General features: G+C 42.0%; 1 protein-coding gene and 1 long non-coding RNA gene across 2 annotated transcripts in view; both read right to left on the reverse strand.

The window, feature by feature from the left end:
• Positions 1-20,998, reverse strand: part of EXT1 (exostosin glycosyltransferase 1) — a 301,860-nt gene that overhangs the window by 223,730 nt on the left and 57,132 nt on the right. The window lies entirely within an intron of this gene.
• Positions 170-17,451, reverse strand: LOC145511668 (uncharacterized). The gene is made up of 2 exons (XR_014058039.1): positions 15,974-17,451; positions 170-285 (listed from the first exon to the last, which is right to left on the reverse strand). It is a non-coding gene; the product is annotated as an uncharacterized LOC145511668 (long non-coding RNA).

Raw genomic sequence — 20,998 nt, forward strand, 5'->3', positions numbered from 1 at the left:
CCTCATTTCCCCCACACCCAGCTCCTGACAACCTACTTACTGCTTCTATGAGTATTACTTATTTAGATTCCATACATACCATACAGTATTTGTCTTTCTCCATCTAGATTATTTCACTGAGCATAATACTCTCAAGGTTTGTCCATATTGTTGCAAATTACAGGAATTCTTTCTTCTTTTTTATGGCTGAATGGTATTTCATTGTATTCACATACCACATTTTAAACTTCCATCCACTGATGTACACTTGCTGCTGCTGCTAAGTCGCTTCAGTCGTGTCCAACTCTGTGCAACCCCACAGACAGCAGCCCAACAGGCTCTCTCGTCCCTGGGATTCTCCAGGCAAGAATACTGGAGTGGATTGCCATTTCCTTCTCCAATGCACTTAGCTTGTTTTTATATCTTGGCTACTGTGAAAAATGCTGCAGTGAACATAAGAGTGTAGCTATCTGTTTGTGAAACTGATTTCATTTCACTTGAGTATATACCAGAAGTGAGATTGCTGGGTCACATGATACTTTTTTTTTTTTTTTAATTTTTGAGAAACCTCCATACTGGCTGTTTTCCATAATGGTCTTACCAACTTATATGTCCACCAGCACACAAGAGTTCCCTTTGCTTAAGGTTAAATTTCAACGTGAACTTTGACACTTCTTTATGATTCAGGCTTTGCTAAAGATGATGGTTCAATTTTTAAAAACTTTACACAAGGTGATGGTTGTGACATTGGTAGCTTTAAACTGGCCATGATGGAAGAATGTGTACCACTCAAACTGGCAACAGTACAAACTACAGTTCTTCCTCAACCCTAAAGCCACTTGTGCAACACTAACCAGGCACCATGCTTATGACGTTCCATCTAAGGGGCCACAGTCTTTAAGTCACTGGCTGAGCAAGTAGGTTGAGAATAAAATGAATGCACCAGGTTAACTGGAATACTCATATAAAGTTAAGTAAGCTGTTGGGTTTCCTTTAATCCAGTGGTCCTCAGAGCACAGTTTCTGGAGCAGAGGCAGCAACATCTCCTAGGAACTTGTTAGAAACTCCACTTCTCAGGCTCCTCCTACACCCAGTGAATCAGAAATGTGGGGGCAAGGCCCAGCAACCTATAGCAGGAAGCCCTCCTGGTGATTCTGGTGCCCATGGCTGTTTGAGAACCACAGCTTTCAGACAATACAGATTTGTCTCAGGGACCGTGCTCACTTTCATGACTCTAATATAATCTAGTATCTTTACGATCCCATCAAGGTTCCATAGTATCTTTCGTACACAGTGGGAATTTAACTTTTAAGCTAAACTGAGATTGTATTCCAGAGTATATAATTTCATTAATAACCAGGCATCAGGTGTAAATTTAGCTCTCAAATGAAAATTCTACGTACACTTCTTTCCACTTCAACCTCTTTAATTACGAAACATATCACTTTAGGAAAAAGCAGCACCAATTCAGTTTACAGCTTATCACAAGCAAGTCTAAGGCATGGTTGCTACCCATGTGGCTGTCAAGAGTCCTTGAAGTAACTTTAAGTATTTATACCCACTGCAGTTCATCAAACACCTGCCCAATCTCTGTTCTTTCACGACAGATCAGTCTACATATTTGTAAAGACTGCCTTACTGCTCTAACATATGAGGTTGAGACCTTTCCATTCAAGACTGTCCTAATCCTTCGGCTGTTTGTAAATTTAGTATTTTTCTTTCCCTGTTGTCCAGTGCTCAGAAATCTTTTGTAACAAAAAGAAATGTTAAAATGGTATTGATGATCACACTATATGAACTGTACCAACTCTCAGGTCTTTGTGTCAAGAACATCATCAAAATGTGTATATTCAGATTCAGGGCATGGTTTCCACCTCTAAGTAACACTTCCTCAATTCAGTGTCTCATTTGTTGAAAGAAAAGTTTGTATCTTCTAAAACAACTCTACTTTCTCTGACTCTGCACAACATGCATGTATTAGCAAACTGCATATGCATGCTTTCCTGCTGGCTCAGAAGGTAAAGAATCTGCCTGAAATGCTGGAGACCTGGGTTCAATCCCTGGGTCGGGAAGATCCCTTGAAGAACAGAACAGCTATCCACTCCAGTATTCTTGCCTGGAGAATTTCATGGGCAGAGGAGCCTGGCAGGCTACAGTCCATGGGGTCACAAGGAGTTGGACAGGACTGAGCAACTTTCACTTTCACTTCATGCATGCTACGTAGCTGTTGCGTTGAACCATCACTATATAATTTTAATCACGTTACAAAAGAGGTGGACAGAATCTAAAGATTAATTGGGAATAGGAGACAAACTAAGAATGATGATAACAATACAAATAATAACGCATGAGCAGAGTAAGATTTATCCAACATCCATTGTAATGGATGTAGGACTCAGATTATTCAGACAGCAGAATACTACATCCCCAAATATTGGGTCGCTCTTCTAAACATATCATTTTTAAAGAGGCAGTTCTTCATGTACTCTGTTCATTCTTGACACAATTTCTAGAAGTGACCTAGTTTAATTTCCAGTCCCTTTGGACTCTTTTGCTGTGGGTGATTCTGAGACAATTCCCCAAAGGTACTATCACTTTTTTTTTTTAAAGGAAGCTTTGCATTAGGGACACGTTTCCTTGGTTACCAGCATCACAAGCATATGTGCCATGTCAAACACTTCCTTCCAGCTATCTCAAGACAACACTTCTGGAACCTGACCAGAGTCTATCTGCTTCTCAAAGAGAAGCCTGATAAAGGCCGACAGCATCTCTCCGAGTTCTAGACGGTGGGCTGGTTATTTGTAGGCAAAGGAACAACCGCAGACCTGACGGTGATGGAAAAGCGAAATGGCGTGAGATCACACAGACATGAACGTGGCAGTGTCCCGGCTTCACACACACACCCAAAGTCACAGCGGTCCTGACGGCAGGCAGCACTGTGGGACCGGGTAGCACCGGACAAACTTCTCACTAGCTGCGTGCCTGATGGGGTCTACATTTCAGGCTGCTGTGACATTCAGGATAACCACCAATTCACATAGGGGACTGGGTCAGGGACCTCTCTAATTCTATCCTTGCCAAAGGCTGCAGAGGCAGGAGCAATAACTGCACCAATGGCCAAAGCATGACACCCATCACGCTGTTAGGACACAGGGAAGTCACTGCAGGGCATGCAGGGCAGCTGCCATCAGAAAAGTAGAACTAGGAACTGTCCCCCTAAACCCAAACATGAACAACAAAAGCCTAGTTTACAAAGCTAAAAAGTTTTCAAATTTTTAATGAAAATAGCTAAGTTAAAAATGATAAAACTACACCAGAGGCTTTGGAAAGCATGGTTTCTGACAATATGTTTAGTATCATGTTAAAATAGAGCATTCAGTGGTAAAGAATCTGTCTGCAATGCAGGAGACCTGGGTTCCATCCCTGGGTTGGGGAAATCCCCTGGAGAAGGGAACAGCTACCCACTCCAGTATTCTTGCCTGGAGAATTCCATGGACAGAGTAGTTCTGGAGAGCTACAGTCCACGGGGTCACAAAGAGTGGGACATGACTTAGCAACTGAGCGAAAGCATGCAAAATAGAACATTACAAAAGGGTCTTAACAAAAACAGAGCATGACTTTTGCGGGAAGGAGGATGGGAAGTAAAGAATAGAAAGGGAATGGACATGTTTTGAATACCAACCCAGGACAGGTTAGAACTGGGCTCGGGTTTTCATCCAAAGTGTAACTTAACCCTGAAACTCTCCCGTGCAATGCGCATTGCCATCCTAACTTGCAAACAGGAGCCTGGAGCTCAGAGGTCCTGAGTCACTTCCAAGAGCCCATGAGTGGCAGCGCTGGGAACTCAACTGGGTCTGAAGCCATGAAAAGTCAATGTATTTTCCAAATCCACACTCTACAGAATCCACCGCAAATCCACCGACAATACAGCTATTGTAAATTTTAAAAATAATTTGCCTTTTTTTTTTTAAGTTTAAACTTTGTAACTTTAAGCTTATCATTTCTTCCTAATCTAGAATTTTTAGAGTAAAAAATAGAAGAAAATTGATGTTAAAATGAAAATGCCCTCCAGAAAAATGATTTCAGATGTAACTTCTATAACTCAATTCAAACACACACACACACACACACACATATACAGCAGCAAATCCAAAACTCATCACAGTCACAGTTTTTGAGTACAACATTTAAAACCATATCATCATCAGAAACATGATTTCTTTCACCACATAGTTATGGGAATGACCACACTTGGAATCTAAATTGAAATTGCTCTGAATTTATAAATATGCTGCATCTGAACCTCTTTCAAGTTAAAAAGACAAAACGATAACAGAAAGTTGACATGATGGCTCCTGTAGGAATGTTCTACTTTTTCAGCAAGAGCAGTTGAATTTCATGGATTCATGAGAACAGATCCTATAACCTCTTTGTGACCTCTGGAGATAACTTCCCCATCCCTCTCCCTACAGCAGTCTGTGTTGGCCCTTATCTCATTAAGCCTTACAAACAAAAGCACTTAACCAGTTATGACCCATTTTACTATTATTTCTCTTGCCTCCCTGACTCTGTATTTCTCTCTTTTTTTTTTTTTTGGTTCATGTCTCTGTGGCTTCCAAATCTATATTCTTAAAATTCCAACTCACTCCTAAATTCCACTTTCAAAATTCCAGAAAGCTAACAGATATCCTCATCCACACACACTCCTGGGCCCTTCAAATCTGACATGTCTCCAACCGTATGATCTGCCACTAGAATCCTAAGTGTCCTTAAGGATACAATACCGTGTCCAGCCAGTTAACCCAGCCAGAAACCTCAGAGGTCCCTCTGGTTCCCTCGGCCTTTCTCACTCCCCCACGTCCTATCCGTTCCACTGTCTAAATATCTCTCGGCTGCCTCCCCTCTTCTGCATCCTCCTAGGCCTTAGTTTAGAGCCTCATTCACCTCCTGCCTGGAGCACTGAAATGACACCACACCTTATCTCTAAGCTGGACCCTTTTCCCACTGCATTCCACCGCCAGACTTGTAATTCTGAATCACCTGTCTGATTCATAGGGCTCTCATTGGAAAAGACCCTGATGCTGGGAAAGACTGAGGGCAGGAGGCAACAGGGGAGACAGAGGATGAGGTGGTTAAACAGTGTCACAGACTCAATGGACATGAATTTGAGCAAACTCCGCGAGACAGTGAAGGACAGGGAAGCCTGGTGAGCTGCAGTCCATGGGGTCACAAAGAGCTGGACATGATTTAGTGACTGAAAAAAATAGCATCTGATTCACCAAACACTTTACAATAGTAATCTCACTGAAGTTGGACAGGGTAGAATTATGGGAACATTTTGCTTTGGGGATCAATTTATTCTACAATGTTTCCATTTTTAATGGACAAATGTTACTTTTGTGATCATCAGTAAGGACAAAAAAACATACACATTGAATGAGGCACTAGGCCCACCATGAAGAACTCTTGAGCTTTATACACAAGGCCCTAGACCACGTGTCTGTCAATTACCTCCTAGGGCTCATCTTCCTCACCTGACCACCTACACCCTTGAGTCACAACACTCCTTTCTCCAATGCTCTTTTGAACCTGCAAGACTTTGCCAACTCTGTTCCCTATTCCTGCAATACTCTTCTTCCAAGTGAACTTTTACCTTCTTCCCGTCTTAATTTCCTGTGTTAAGAATCTGCTTTATCATAGCCAGGCTAAGTCAATGACGATCTCTGGGGAAGAAACCAGGCAATCCAAATTTTGCTTCCCAAGAGATGCTTATACTCAAGCAAGAATAGGAAACACTGGCCTCAAAAAATCCTTGCAAGAAATTGACAATTTAAGGGAATTTAAATTCCTATCTCAGCATCATTTTACAGGTCAAATTTCCTAACTTTATGATCAATGCAGATGGCTCTCTTCAAACTTTTCTCCAGAATATTCTAAGGAAAACACCTGTATGAAATAAACAAGCCTCCCACTGACCTTGAGATGTACAAGTGTGCATTAGGGAAAGGCATGAGAGGTGGCCATGAGCGTGCACAGGTATACACATGGACACACACATACACATACATCTAAACATCAATGCCTGCTCTCAAGTGCTTTATAATTTTCAGGTGAAAAGATGCAATCTTTTCAAAAAAAGCAATCCACTCTTACAACAAATCAGAAAAGGGGGCTCTGTGTTTATTTTCTGTTACACACAGACACTTTAATGATCTGACTGCTCCAATGTAGTCTGCATGCATACTGTTGAGTGTGCTCTGCCTAATTTTACACATTAGTTAAAACCAAATATGAGTTCTCCACTGAAAGCTGAAAGGTCCAAAATCTATTCTCTTCTCCATAACCAGCTGGCTAAGTATCCTTGGATGAGTCAGTTTTTAGTCTTTCAATTGTCTTCCTTTAAAACAATTCCAGATATCTCATTATATCAAGAAGAGATTTTAAAGGAAGTTAAAAAAAAAAAAAAAACTCAAAAAGAATTTGAGTTCTGGGTCCCAAAAGCATTTTGTTTTAATGCAGGAGAGGAAGAGAGATAAATCCTAACAGTATTTAAAACATAATGTTTAAAAAAAAAAAAAGATTTGCTGAATAATGACAAATCACAGAAAGAACGACTTGTATTGGAGATTTATTTGCTCCCTTAATAAATAAAGTGCAAATTCAGTTTAAATATATAAGGCAGGGAAGCAGGCAAGGGAAAGAACTCAGCAATTATCAAGGCCTGCCATCCACTCTTTGTTTGACCCTTACTTTGACACAGCCTCCAGGACCTCTCTCAGCTAGCAGCCTAATTAAAGTAGGTGATTTTAATTTTTATTTATGATCAGCCATGCCCCTTCTTCCAAACTTGTATTCACTCAGTATCTACCTACACGTAGGACATAAGTGTGAGGAGCACTTATAAGGCTACTTACTGTTGACTGAGCACTGACTATGCCCTGGGACCCAGTGCTTGTCTTTACTCCTCTTAACAACTATGCATGGTAGAGATTACTCCTCCTTCTTGCTAAAAGGACATCCAAGAAGTAAATTTGAGATTTGAAGTTAGCCTTGTCCATGTCAAGCCATTACTCTTTGTCTTGTTCACTTGGGTTGCTATAACACAAATGCCATAAACTGGGTGGCTTGTGACAATGGACATATACCATTGGTATATACCATATATCATTGAGCTTGAGGACAATGGTCCTCGGAGGCTGAGAAATACAAGATCAAAGTTCTGGCAGAGTTCAGTGTCTCATGATAATCTATTTTGTAGTTCTTAGACTGCTGTATTCTTGCTGTGCCCTCACACAAGAGGCCAGGGGACTCTCTGGGGTCTCTTTTATAAGGACTCTAATCCCAGTTACAGGAGCTCCACTCTCATGACCTAACCACCTTGCGAAGGACCCCACCTCCAAACACCACCCCACTGGGGATTATGTTTCAACATGAAATTTGAAGGGTACACAACGTTTACAGCATTCTTTATTAAACAATATCAAAACGATCCTAAGATGCCTGCCCACTCTCTGCTCTCATCCATTTTCCATAAAGGACCCTTTGAACACTGACCATGACCTGAACATCCAGCTCCCCTGTCTTAGCCTTCTTCCTTTGATACGGACAATTTGTTCCTTTCATGGACTTTGCTGTAGCCAGAAAAGGTCTTGTTAATTTACTGAATCATCTATCTTCTCTACACACACACCAAGAAGAAGACAGGTCCCTTTAGGGCAGTGGTTTTGAATGTCTAGTTCACTCTCCTATATCTTACTATCTGGAACACGGGGCTTAAAAAATATTTGTAGGGATGAATAAATAACTCATCAGATTTTGTGGCATCATCTCATTCCATACAGTGGAAGATAATATATAGAGAGATATATTTTTTTTTCTTTTTTAATGTATGTTGGGCTAGACATGCCCAGATAGTTTATGTCCTGATTCTTTCTTTCACTCTAAGGGTAAGCCTATATTGTTTCAACATTAAGAACCAGAAATACAATGAAAAGACAACCAACTGGAAATATCAAGTCAAAACTGCCAGAAAAAAAGTGAGAATTTTTGAAGAAAATGCTGATGAAGTGTTTTCACTGAACCCCCAAGCAGGTGCCAATAATTCACACGAATTCTGAGTGAAGGTGAAAGGTTTGAAACTTCCTTCAGTTGGGCAGGTGGGAGGGAGCAGTGACTAAGCAGCCTTGATGGTTTTTTTCAAAAGATAAACGAACACACCAAAAACACAAAACCCTTCAAGCAGAAAGGCTGATAGTAGCACTTCTACCACTGGTGTTTACTACGTTAGCATTTTCACTTCACGTTTTCATCCTGAAGTGTAGTTACACTTCAAAACCTCTGTGAAGGCACAAAAGCCCCCCAAAAACACACAGCCCAGTAATATTGAAAATGCTGTTTGGTGAAGAAGCTTTCTGGCTCACAAAAATCTCAAATGAGAAATAGAGCCAACGTTTGACCTCTGAAACCTTCCTTCTCATTACAGTAAGAAACCAGAGTCTGGAGCGGGTATGTGTGTGTTTGGAGCGGGTGTGTGTGTATGTGTGTGTGTGTGTGCGTGCGTGGGTATGTATGTGTGTGTTTGGAGCGGGGGTGTGTGTGTGTGTGTGCGTGCGTGTGCACGGGTGTGTGTGTGTGTGTGTGTACACACATGCATGTTTTAAACATTTTAAACAAATTGCTGTTGTCAAAAAAAAACCCTGGTGACCAGTCCTCAAACCATAGATTCACGCAAACCCCCACAGAAACTCTCTCTTCCTACAAGGATGTTCATTGCCCAGAGATGGGAGCCCCACAGGTAATTAAAATGAAGGACAGTTGCAGGAAACTATCTTTACATATCTTTATGAAATTAACTGTTGGTAACCTTGGGAGATGAGGATAGGAGGAGATGGTGGGCACATTTGTTGGAGTTACTAATTATTTCAAACATCTCCTCTTCATCACCTCTTTGGGTTTGGGTGGACTCAGGGAGTTGGTGATGGACAGGGAGGCCTGGCGTGCTGCAGTTCATGGGGTCGCAAAGAGTCGGACACGACTGAGCGACTCAACTGAACTGAACTGGACTGTGCCAGGAGTCAGAAAACTTTGGCCTGAGGCCCAAATCCAGCCTACCACATGTATTTGTAAACAAAGTTTTATTGGAACATGGCAAAGCTCATTTGTTTATATATGGTCTCTGGCTGTTGTCATGTATCAATAGCAGAGTTGAGTCACCGCAACAGGGACTCTATGGCCCACAAAGCCTAAAATATTTACTATCTGGCACTTTGCAGAACAAATTTTTCAACCCTTGATCCTGGCTACATTGGCAAAGATAAAATGTTTAAGTCATAACAATCCCCTAAAAGTCTCAACATATCGTTCACAAAGTACAGAGCCTGCAATAAAAACGGAAGCTTTCCAGTGACCTTAAAAATCCCTAGTGGAACAGTCTTTGCGAGTTGTCTGCCTTCTGTTTCTAAATTATAAGTGGAGCGTGGCATTAGTAAATGCCTTACCACTCCAGCTCCCATCTACAAATAAACGTACTCAGAATATCATAAGTATTGATTGCTTGCAGAACTGTCCAGTAGCAAGGAAACTGCCCCCTTAGTCAAAGAGCAATCGAAGATTTATCGAGTCCCTATGCAAAATATTATGCTCAGATCTACACACACCAGGGCAAGAAAGTACAAGCTCAATATAAAGGACAGATGGGATGTTAGTAGTGGTATGAACCTTTCTTCATTCAAGTCCTTAGACTAGCAAAAGTTAGAGAAAGATTCTATGTTATCCCCAAATAGGCAGTCAGGGCACGCAGAAAATATGTAATGTGGCACTGCTTTGCCTGTGATGAAGGCCACAGTGTAACTTTACCTGGAACCTCATCCACCATCCTTTCCTCTTTAACAATCAGCCTCTCATCCTGTGCCGTCCATCTGTGAATGTCTCCCTTCAGACTGAAAGCTCAGTCCCTTTCTCCCCATGCGTGCTAAGTCGCTTTAGTCGTGTCTGACTCTGTGACCCTATGGACCGCAGCCCTCCAGGCTCCTCTGTCCGTGGGATTCTCCAGTCAAGAATACTGGAGTGGGTTGCCATGCTCTCCTCCAGGGGATCTTCCTGACCTGCGGAGACTGAACCCACATCTCTTATGTCACCTGCGTTGGCAGTGGGTTCTTTCCCACTAGTGCCACCTGGGAAGTCCCCCTTCCTCCCCACCCACCATGCACAGTAGGTATCTGAGTCCCTGTACCAAATCCATTCCTTCTTTCTATTCCTGCTGCCTTCTGGCTTTTTCTTCTTTTTCAGCCAAGCCAGGATCTTGAGGCCCTATCACATCCTACTCCAGTTCCTACTGGGTCACAAGTTTCTAGAACCATGTCCAGTCCCCCATTCACACATCTTCCTTACCCCTCATGGACTCAGAATGAAGGCAAATTCTTGACCCTGTGAATTCAAGGACTAATAGAGGAAGTTTAGTGAGCTAGGAAGCATGCTTTGTTGTTGTTATTCAATCACTAAGTTGCATCTGACTCTTTGTGACCCCACAGACTGCAGCACGGGGGTTAGTGACCTAGGATGAGTACTTTAGGCCCATCAATTTAGCTAAGGCCAGCTGGAAAGCTTAAAGTGATGCACAGAAAAAATAAAATAAAAAATAAAGCGATACAAAATGACAGCTCATGCTGATTGAGCTTCCATCCTGGGCTATGTCAGCTGTGTTCACTCCACAGGCAGGAACTGATTCTCGCCTGCCCCCAGCAAAGGACTGGAACATCTGCTGTGCCAAGGAGGGCAAGGAGACTGAGGGGCAGTGGGTAAGTGATGGGGCAGGAGTTCAAATCAAGGCGGGTAGACTGCAGAGCTCACCCCCCACTCCACTGCCCCCTGCTTCCGCCACCTCTGAATTCTTCAATACTTTGAAATCCTCCAATGTGACTTTTAGAAAATTAAACTGAGAATTACTTTTATATACTTCCCTTCTAAAATTGAAAACTCCTGGAGGGCAGCAGTTTAGTTTTATTAATCTGTGGACTTCCTCAAATACCCAGCCTGGTACCCAGCTGGAGCCAAATGAGGAACAAAGGGATATTCCCTCCTCCAGGAAGTCTAGTGGATGAATGAAAAAGAAAAGATCGGTCAGAAAAAAATCCATCAACAGAATACCCCTAAGAGGTCTTTCTTTGTGGCTTGTTTATACCCCAACATATATCCACCGGGACTTCCTGAAAATAATTTTGAAGAAACAAAAACCATGAAAAATTAGCTGCCAGATTTGGAATGGTGAGTTACTGTGGAGGAGGAGGAACTAAAGGAATGGCCACATAGGGCGACTAGACTTCCTAAGGAGAGCAATTCATCTCACTCCAAAAAAATGAGCTAAAGCCGTTGCTCTCAACCCTGGCTGCACACTGGAATTGCCTGGGGAAGTTTTAAAAATTCTGAGAGCCGGGCCAAGCTCAGACCAAGCACATCCAACTCTCTGGGGGTGGGTTCCAGTTATCTCTGGTTTTTAAAGCTCTCCAGGGAGAGAAGGAAATGGCAACCCACTCCAGTATGCTTGCCTGGAGAATCCCAGGGACAGAGGATCCTGGGGGGCTGCTGTCTATGGGGTCGCACAGAGTTGGACATGACTGAAGCGACTTAGCAGCAGCAGCAGCAGCAGTAGCAGAGGGGTCCAGCATGCAGTCAAAGTACAAACTGCCAGAGTGAAGGGAACTTTCTGGGAATCATGGCTCCACTAATTACAAATCATGTGACCTGGACCAAGGTGCTCCTCTCTTGTCCTTCTCCTGCAAACCTCAAACAATTCCTTACGAGCTACAGGACTGCAGCTCAATCCCCTACCCCTCATAAAATGGGAATTCTTCCAGTACTTAACCCTCATAGGAGTATTGTCAGAACTGAATGAGGATACATCTAACTTCTCAGAACAGTGCCCAGCAGATGGAAGGCATGCAATAAATGTTATTTATTATAAGATGTTTATCAGCAAAGGTATAAAGGGTTTATAATACACTCAGCCCTCCATATCCTCGGGTTCTGTACCTGTGGATTCAACCAACTGAAGAGCAAAAATACGTGAAAATGTAAAAATTCAAGGAAGTTCCAAAAAGCAAAACTTCTTCAATTTGCTGTGTGCCCAGCAACTATTTTCATAACAATTACACGGAATTTATAACTACTTACAAAGTACTGACATTGCATTCAGTATTTTAAGTAATCCTGGTGGCTCAGTGGTAAAGAATCTGCCTGCAGTGCAGGAGACTTGGGTTCTATCCTTGGGTTAGGAAGATTCTCTGAAGAAAGAAATGCCAACCCACTCCAGCATTCTTGCCAAAAAAAATCCCATGGACAGAGTAGCCTGGCAGACTACAGTCCATAGGGCTGCAAAGAGTTGGACACGACTTAGTGACTAAACAACAACGACAGAGGTGATTTAAAGTATATGGGAGGGTGTGCATAGGTTATATGCCAACACTAAATCATTTTATGTAAAGGACTTGAGCATTCACAGACCTTGGCATCCAAAGGGTTCCTGGAACCCATCCCCCATAGATACTGAAGATTAACTGTATCTATCTCTCAAGCTAAGGACTAACTATGAAGGAGTTGATATTTTTTAAATGCTTAATAAATGGCATTCTCTTTTCCCATTCTTACATTCCACTTACAGTTCTCTCTGAATACCTGATCCAACTTGGGGGCCCTTAATATAGAGAAATTTAACTCACTAGCACTCACTGAGGGCCACCAGATAAAAGACAGAGGTATACTCCATATGATCAGATAACTACAATATAATTTTTTAAAACTTCACTGTTTATCTGAAAATCAAATTTACCTAGCTTACAAACCTACCTTCAACTTTTACTGAAATTTAGGCTAAAATTCAGGGGGGGAAGCAGAGTCTAGCCCATGGAGACACACATGCACACACAAACTCACGGCAGGGGAAGGGGGAGAGTTAGTACCTTGTACCTTTTCTGTTTCACTCCCTGGTAGCCAAAAGACATGTTACTACATTTTATGAGCAACAAAGTCAGCTCCCCCACACTGGGCAAGGCAATGCATTGTTCAGATGAACAAAACCCTGGAGGAAATGATTCAAAGGCAAAGGACAGCCAGAAGGGAGAAAGCTTTTCCAAACTGACCCTTCTATTTTTCAGTCACTCACCTTACACATCAATCAAGTGAACTGGAGATTTGAAAGAAACCCTTGCCTCCTGGTGGAACACACTGCAACCCTCCCACAGGGCAAAAGCTTAATTATAAATTATTAAGCCTATAAATGATGCAATATCAAAACCCAAAGCCACGTTATGGACTTTGAGAGTACTAGAGACCTGTAATGTATTACGTGTTTTGTTTCATGTTATATTTGCTTTAAATCTCCCTTTCCCAAAAAACTAAGCTTATTTTACTTTATTTCATGTTTGGTCTATGAGAAGAAAAACAGAAAAAAACAGACCCATTAGAAAAGCAACTTTCTTGAAACCTCTTTCACAAGGTATTCAGTTTGAATTCACAAATTCTCTAGGGAAATGTTAAATTCTGAACTATATCCACTATAGCATTGGCGGATGTGTGAGAAACTCAAGATTAAACTACAAAAGAAGTTAAAAAGCGTTAAGTGCCAATGAGTCAGCTAGTTCTATGAGAAGTGAATTAAACCAACCACTAGATTGTTCATTGATTATCACAAACAGCAAGTTTTCCTGCAAAGGCATGGTTTCCAGTTCATTTGGCTAATCCCTTCTGAACAAGGATTCAAGGAATGAATATTATTTATCCAATGGCAAGCTGTACAAATTAATCACACCCAGGTATCATGCTGGCAGCCAAACACAATCTATAAAATAATTCCAGACAATCATCATAAGCCAATAACAAGAACGAAAGCTGTTATCCATTCCCCCCCCCAAAAAAATGCCATATATCAAAAGGCTTGAAATTACATCCCTCTAACCTCTTTATAGCCAACTAATCAGGAATGGTAGGTCATATGAAAATATGTTTAAAAGAAGAGAAAGATAGAAGATAATTATTTTTTTAAAACAGTAGGAAAAGTAAAAGCTCATATGGGCATATCATTCACCAGTCCAGACAAAATTTGTATTAAAACCCAACTGCAATGAGCACATTGCATAGCATCAGCTTTACTCCCAGTTTACTTAGGTGAGTTACCACATGTTCTAATAACCTAAATGAGTTTGATACAATCTGATTCAATTTTTTTTTTCTACAAACAGTAGTAAAACGAACTCTTTTTCCTGGACAAGCAGCAAAATTCAGATGGTGACCCACAGGCCCCAGAAGCAAGTGGCTGGCAAAGTTCCAACTTCGCAAGGTAGCTAATAATACACGCAGCAGGGACAGCACAAAGGGAAAGGAGGCCAGGAAGACAAGAAATGCTCCATTCATGACGCCCCGCATCCCTGGAGCAGCCAACTTGAATGCCGTTCTTATGAGGCTTCCAGCTTTGGAAGTAAAAAAAAAAGGGGGGGGGGTGGAAATATGTGTAACTTAAGTAGGAAAGAAGAGAGTTCTCTGTTTGCAGTGCTTGCTAAGAGACAGAGGAAGACACTGCCAAAGAACCTTCATCTTCACATGGAGTGGCTTTGTGTTTCTTTTTTGGCCCGAGGAGATGCAGTTTAGAAGGAGCCACATCAGCTTAACCAGAAGCCTGCTAACTGGGAAAAAGCACGGCTGGTGGGTGGAGGCAGTCCCGTGACCCCTGGGGGCCCCTCGCCCCCTCCCTCAAGGGAGACACGAAAGTCAACGCCAGGTGCGAACCCCTACTCTGGAGGGCAGTGCTCCAGGTCCCCCGTGTCCAGCCTCTCTTTGAAGTTCCACCGGCACGAGGATGTCTGGCGTGCTTTCCTTTCATTCAAGGTCCAGACCAATTCTACCTACCTATTCACCTCAAGGTAAAACGCATGACACTGCCTTCCTGGGCCAAAGAAAGAAGCTGATGAATAAAGGGAGGAGGAGGGCAGGAGTGAGAAATACATTTCTAACTCTTGTCGGGCTTGGAAAAGAGTATTTTCTGCTACAGTTCTGTTAACAGGTGACCTGGGATAAGAAAAAGAAACTGAAAAACTGGTAACACCGATAACAAGTACTAGGTGAGTATCTATGAGGCACACGTGCACACACACACACACACACACAAATATATTATACATATTATATATAATACAGCTATTAGATATAATGTAGCTACTAGATGTAATATAGCTATGTGTCATTTATATATATTATACATAGTATATACTAATAGATGTAGATATATAATACTATAAATAATTGCATTCCATCTATACATATTTATTTATATAAAGAATCATGTTATGCAGTTATATACATCATATATAATATATATACATACTTTATGTTCATTATCTCATTTCACTTTTACCAACATCTTCTGAAGTAGAACCAAATGCAGTTGACTTAACTTTGAGGAACAAAGGCATGGACTCCATCTTGCCTACCTCTAAAGCTTTTGCCTGGAGAATCCCATGGACTGAGGAGCCTGATAGGCTGCAGTCCATGGGGTCGCTAGGAGTCGGACACGACTGAGCGACTTCCCTTTCACTTTTCAGTTTCATGCATTGGAGAAGGAAATGGCAACCCAATCCAGTGTTCTTGCCTGGAGAATCCCAGGGACGGGGGAGCCTGGTGGGCTGCCGTCTATGGGGTCGCACAGAGTCGGACACGACTGAAGCGACTTAGCAGCAGCAGCAGCAAAGCTTTTGCTCTTTCTCTTACTGATGGTTCTCAGTTTTCAATCTGCCTCCACACCAGGGGCAGCAGACTTTTCCATGAAGAACCAGAGAGTAAACATTCTAGGCTGTGCTGACCTTAAAGTCTCTATTGCTACAACTCACTTCTACCACTGTAAGAAGAGATCAGCCAGAGAGAGTAAGTCAATGAATGCACATGCCTGGTTGCAATAAACCTTTACATGTGGACACTGCCACTGGAATCGCAGGTGATTTTCATGTGTCACAAAACATTTTTCTTCTCTTGGTTATTTTAAGCATTTAAAAATGTGGAAGTCATTCTAAGCCCACAGGCCGTAGTTTAGCAGCCCTGCTCTACGGCATTCATAGATAACATGTTGATTCATTTCAGAGTAGGTAAAGAGGAAGAGAGAGAACCCACAATCAGTACATGCAGATATAGTGATGTTTAATTAAAATGAACTCAGTTCACAAACTAGCATACAACCTTGAAAATCATCTCTTTTTTTAGATCTCTGAAGCATCCTATGAATTAAGTTTGCTTCTTGGGCACAATAGCCTCTGTTATTCTGATGGGAAAAGAAGACTGAATAAAATCGGTTGAAAATTTGGTTAAGCAGGGAAAAGAAAGTAGAGAGATGATGTCATTGGGCAGGGAAAACAAAGGTGACCCTGGCCAGAGATGAACAAGACATATTACATTATGAACATTTTTTCAGGTTCTCAAGGACAGGCTGATTTCCTCCCTTGAGAGTGTGGAGTTAACTTACCAACTTATCAGTGTATTTTCTCCCATGATTTTTCCAAACACAGAGTTCTGGCTAGTTGCTGTGGGTAAACCTAATCAGCTATAAACACTATACCAGCAGTTATCAGGAAGATCAGTCATGCTCTAAATTGCTCCTAAAAATCTACTGTCTCTTCTGGCTTTATTTCTCCACATGGCTGGCCTGTTATATTCTGCTATGCATTTCCAACAGAAAGTATAAATGTAACCATGTTTTGAAGTCAAACCCGGCCTTGCCACTGGCCTTTGGAAAGGTGGTTACCATACCGCATGCTTCCTGAAAAGTAAATGCTAGCTAGGGGATGGGGGCATTTCTAAGTGTCAAAAACAACTTTGAGGAAAACAGAGGAAAAAAAAACTTAGAAACCAGGAGTGTTTGCCCCTTCAAGTGTCTTTCTAGAACAAGGTCATATGTGAATATGTGTACCTGTATAACTGATTCACTGTGCTGTACACCAAAAACTAACACAACATTGTAAATCAAACTCCAATAAAAAATTTTAATTAAAAAAAAATGGGAAAAGGATTTGCAAGTGAACCTGATTAAGGAATCCACCTGCCAAGGCAGGAGATGTGGGTTTGATCCCTGGGTTGGAAAGATCAAACGGCAAATGGGAAGATCAAATGGGTTAGGAAGGAGGAAATGGCAACCCACTCCAGTGTTCCTGCCTGGGAAACCCCATGGTCAGGGGAGCCCAGCGGACTACAGTCCATGGGATTGCAAAGAGTTGGACATGACTGAGCAACTTAAACAACAACATGATTAAGACTACTCCTCTGAACTCAGAGACTAAGGTACCACAAAACATTAGCCAGTAGGGAATATGGTCAATTGTTATTCTTTGTCAATCAGTTTTGAAATGTTTAGGAAAGACTATCAAAAAAAAAAAAAATCCTTGGGACATTCCCTCCTCCTACTTGGGATTCTTTTTTTTTTTTTTAATTTTTGCACTTTTTTTAATTTCAATCAACAAGTCTGAACAGCAAGACAGGGACAAACATTGAGCTTTTATGGAAGTAAAATGTTGCTGAAAACCTCATTCCCACTTTAGGACGGGTCAAGAGTCTTCCCCACCACAGCACACAGAAAGAATGTAGAAAACTCCCAGCCCCTGACACTGCATTATCTGCTATTTAGATTTTTTTCTTTCGAGGTTGCTTGTATTTCTATAGTTTTTCTCCTTCAGTTCAACCCTAACCCCAATAAAGTCAACACACACGTCAAATGAACCTGAATTATTGGGAAGAGTTTGCATACTTTTAGGACAACTGGACTTATAGAAGCAATGTACTCACAGAATGATATATGTTAAGCCCCAGAACTAGCTTCAACTTTTTGAGGTTAAAAAAAAATCTTTAAACCCTATTTAATATTCACCTCTCCAAAGGAAAGAAATACTGGGCCAAATGATTCTCCCTTTGTTTTGGAACATTTCAAATTCTGTCCCCAAAACACTTTAGATTCATGAGATGAGTAAATAAAGTTAATAACAAGAAGCAAAATGTTATCAAATAGCCTCTATTTAGGACAAAGGATGCCCATCTGTCTGTAGTGAAGGCTACACAAGAGCTTAAAAATAATCTGTCTTTCCCCCGGAGGACATCACTCCAGCAGGAGGGTACTTCCTCTGTGTTTGGAATGTGAGGAATGTGGGCAAGAACCCTGGACTGTAGCAGTGCTAGGGGAGCCTTCTTTGAAAGCGGGCTACAATGGGGCCAGCTGCCTCTCATGACCTTGATAAGCCACTGCATCCGTCATTCTGCCAGGCTCTACGCTGCTCTCGCGCTGCTGAAGTGGCGGGGAGGAAGTTCTCATTTGTTGAAGCCTGACACATCCCTAATAGCATTTCCTAAGTTATAACAGCAGCAGAAGGCCCGGGTTGGGAAATGGTCCGAGGAGGCAATCTGGCCATCATCCCAGGTCTCCACTGTCACTGAAAAATCCCATTGGAATGGAGCCCTTTCATGTTTTTGCTTTTGTGTCTGCAAAGGGTTTCCTTCAGTTCTGAGGAGATTTCCCTGGGGCCAAGGCCACTTGCAGAAGTTCTCTTCCAGCACGCAGCCACTCACCTCAATGATAGCCACTTCATGCCTTAGGTATCATTGTCTGCTCTGCTGAAGGACATCTGGCACCTACAAAGTAACACAAGGATCCATCCACGGGCTCAGGGAGAAAGAATCAGTGTGGAGACAAAGTACCGGTTTCTACATTTATCTTTCAATGCTTTCTTTTAAGACTAATTTTTTAACTGGTCTTTTCAAGAGATGGACACTTTAAAAATCAATTCAAGAAGCCTAGAGACAGGAAGACACCACTGTCTTCCCATAGGTGCTTTTCAAAGTCTTTTGAATAAAGGAAGAAGCGCTAGGCTGTTTTCTTCAAGCAAATAATTCATGGTTTCCGTTACAATTTATTTATTCTCACAACAACTCTATTGGAAGGTACCATGATTGTCCCCATTTTACAGGTAAGGGAACTGAAGTACAAATAGGATATTTGTCAAAGGCTACGCGGCTTGTAAGTGATGGAGCCGGGATCCGAATCAGTTCTGACACCTGATCAATGCTCTGAACTGTTCCACTTCTGCTAAAATAAACTTCTACAGCTAGAATGGTTTATTCTATCACTGTATGAGCTTCAATCCTTTCTCCCTCCCAACACGAAAAAGAAAATATCATCTTCATGATGCTTGGTCTAACCACTACACATCCTCAGTGGCCCCTGGGGACACTTGAGAGTCTGGAGATACTTGGAATTGTCATGACTGGGTAGCTGCCAGAGTGCTACTAGCATCTAGTCCACAGAGACCAGGGATGCTGTTAAACAGCCTACAGTGTATAGGGCAGCTCCGACAACAAAGAACTATCCAGACCAAAATGCCAATAACGCAGAATGATCAGATAAGAACCCACATGACACAGACCTTTCTTACCTACATTTCTTCTCTTCACCCTCACTTTCAAGTCTACATGCTATTTGCATCCAAAACTAGCTGGGAAATCATCTTTCCTAACAAGCAGTCTTTCTTGTTCTTCCCACCTTACCCTCCTTGTCAAAACTTAATTCATGTCGGGTCACCTCTGCATTTTTATTCAGCTAATGCCATCTGCCTAACTCCTGTACAGCCTTCAAAAGCTTTTTTTTTTTTTTTTTTCCTGCACAGCCTGTGGGATCTGAGTTCCCGGACCGGGGATCAAACCCAAGCCTCCTGTAGTGGAAGCTCGGAGTCCTAACCACTGGACGGCCAAGACATTCCCATCAGAAGCTATTTCAAGCGAGGTTTTGCCTGAGAAGACCAGCCCGAAGTAACTGGTTCCTTCTGCTAGAATTTGCATCTCTGGTTTAGAAGTTACTATGTACCACCAACTCATGGGGTTAATAATAATGATCACTGCCATTGCATTCCTACCATGGGACCCAGACTTTGGCCAAACATATGATACTTATTTAGGTTCACAAAAGGCAACCCTGAAGTAAAGATACTGTCCTCTGTTTTCTCCATAACTAAAACTGAAGCTCAGAGAAGTTAAGGGAGTTCAAAGGCTTCATCCTAAAGAAGCAGAAGAGCCCAGATTCAAATCCACACCCAACTGATGGAAAAGGTTGAGTTCTCTCTGAAGAGGTACTATCGCCAGGCTCAGGCAACCGTGTGTCTTACACACACATCCAATTTTCCCAAAATACCTGGCAGAATGTTCAATATCCACCCACTGGAGGATTGGCCTGACAATAATGACCTCACTAGGGCTCAGCGGCCACTCCGTGAATGAGGTTTCCACCATACACGTTTTTATTTCCCCCATACATATCTACACCATTCTCTTTGCTTTCTCCTGCTGCATATATTTTTTGCAGCTTTATGGTAGTATAATTGACACACCATAAACTGCCCATATTTAAACTGTACACCTTGTGGAGAGTTTGACACATATACACGGTCATGAAAGCAACTCCAAAATCAAGTTAATGATCTAGCCATCACCCTTGAAACTTTCTTCCTGGTCCTCTGCTTTACCATCAGTCCCAGCCACTCCCAGGCAACCACTGATTTATTTTTGGTCCTTGTAACTTAACTTGCATTTCCTGGAATTTTAAATAAACGGCATCATATAGCACATACACTGTTTCCCCCCCACTCCAGCTTCTTTCATTCAGCACAATATTTTGAGACACATCCATGTTAGTGTGTATGAATAGTTCATTCCCTCCCATTGCTGGATATTATCCCATTGTATGACTATGTCACAGTCTCTCCATCCAAATGTTGAGGGATATTTGAGTTGTAATTAGTTGAGGGTTACTACAAATAGTTGCTGTGAACATCCATCTAAGTACAAGTTGTCTTTCTCTTTTTTTTTTTTCACTTATTTGGCTGCATTGGGTCTTAGCTACAAAATGCTGGCTCTTCATTGTGATGCCCGGGCTTTCTCTGGTTGTGGCGAGCAGGCTTAGTTGCCCCTCATCTTAGTTCCCCGACCAGGGATGGAACCCGCATCCCCTACA

This window comes from Giraffa tippelskirchi, chromosome 6, assembly GCF_054371585.1.
Source record: "Giraffa tippelskirchi isolate mGirTip1 chromosome 6, T2T-mGirTip1v1.2.pri, whole genome shotgun sequence".
Lineage (NCBI taxonomy): Eukaryota > Metazoa > Chordata > Mammalia > Artiodactyla > Giraffidae > Giraffa > Giraffa tippelskirchi.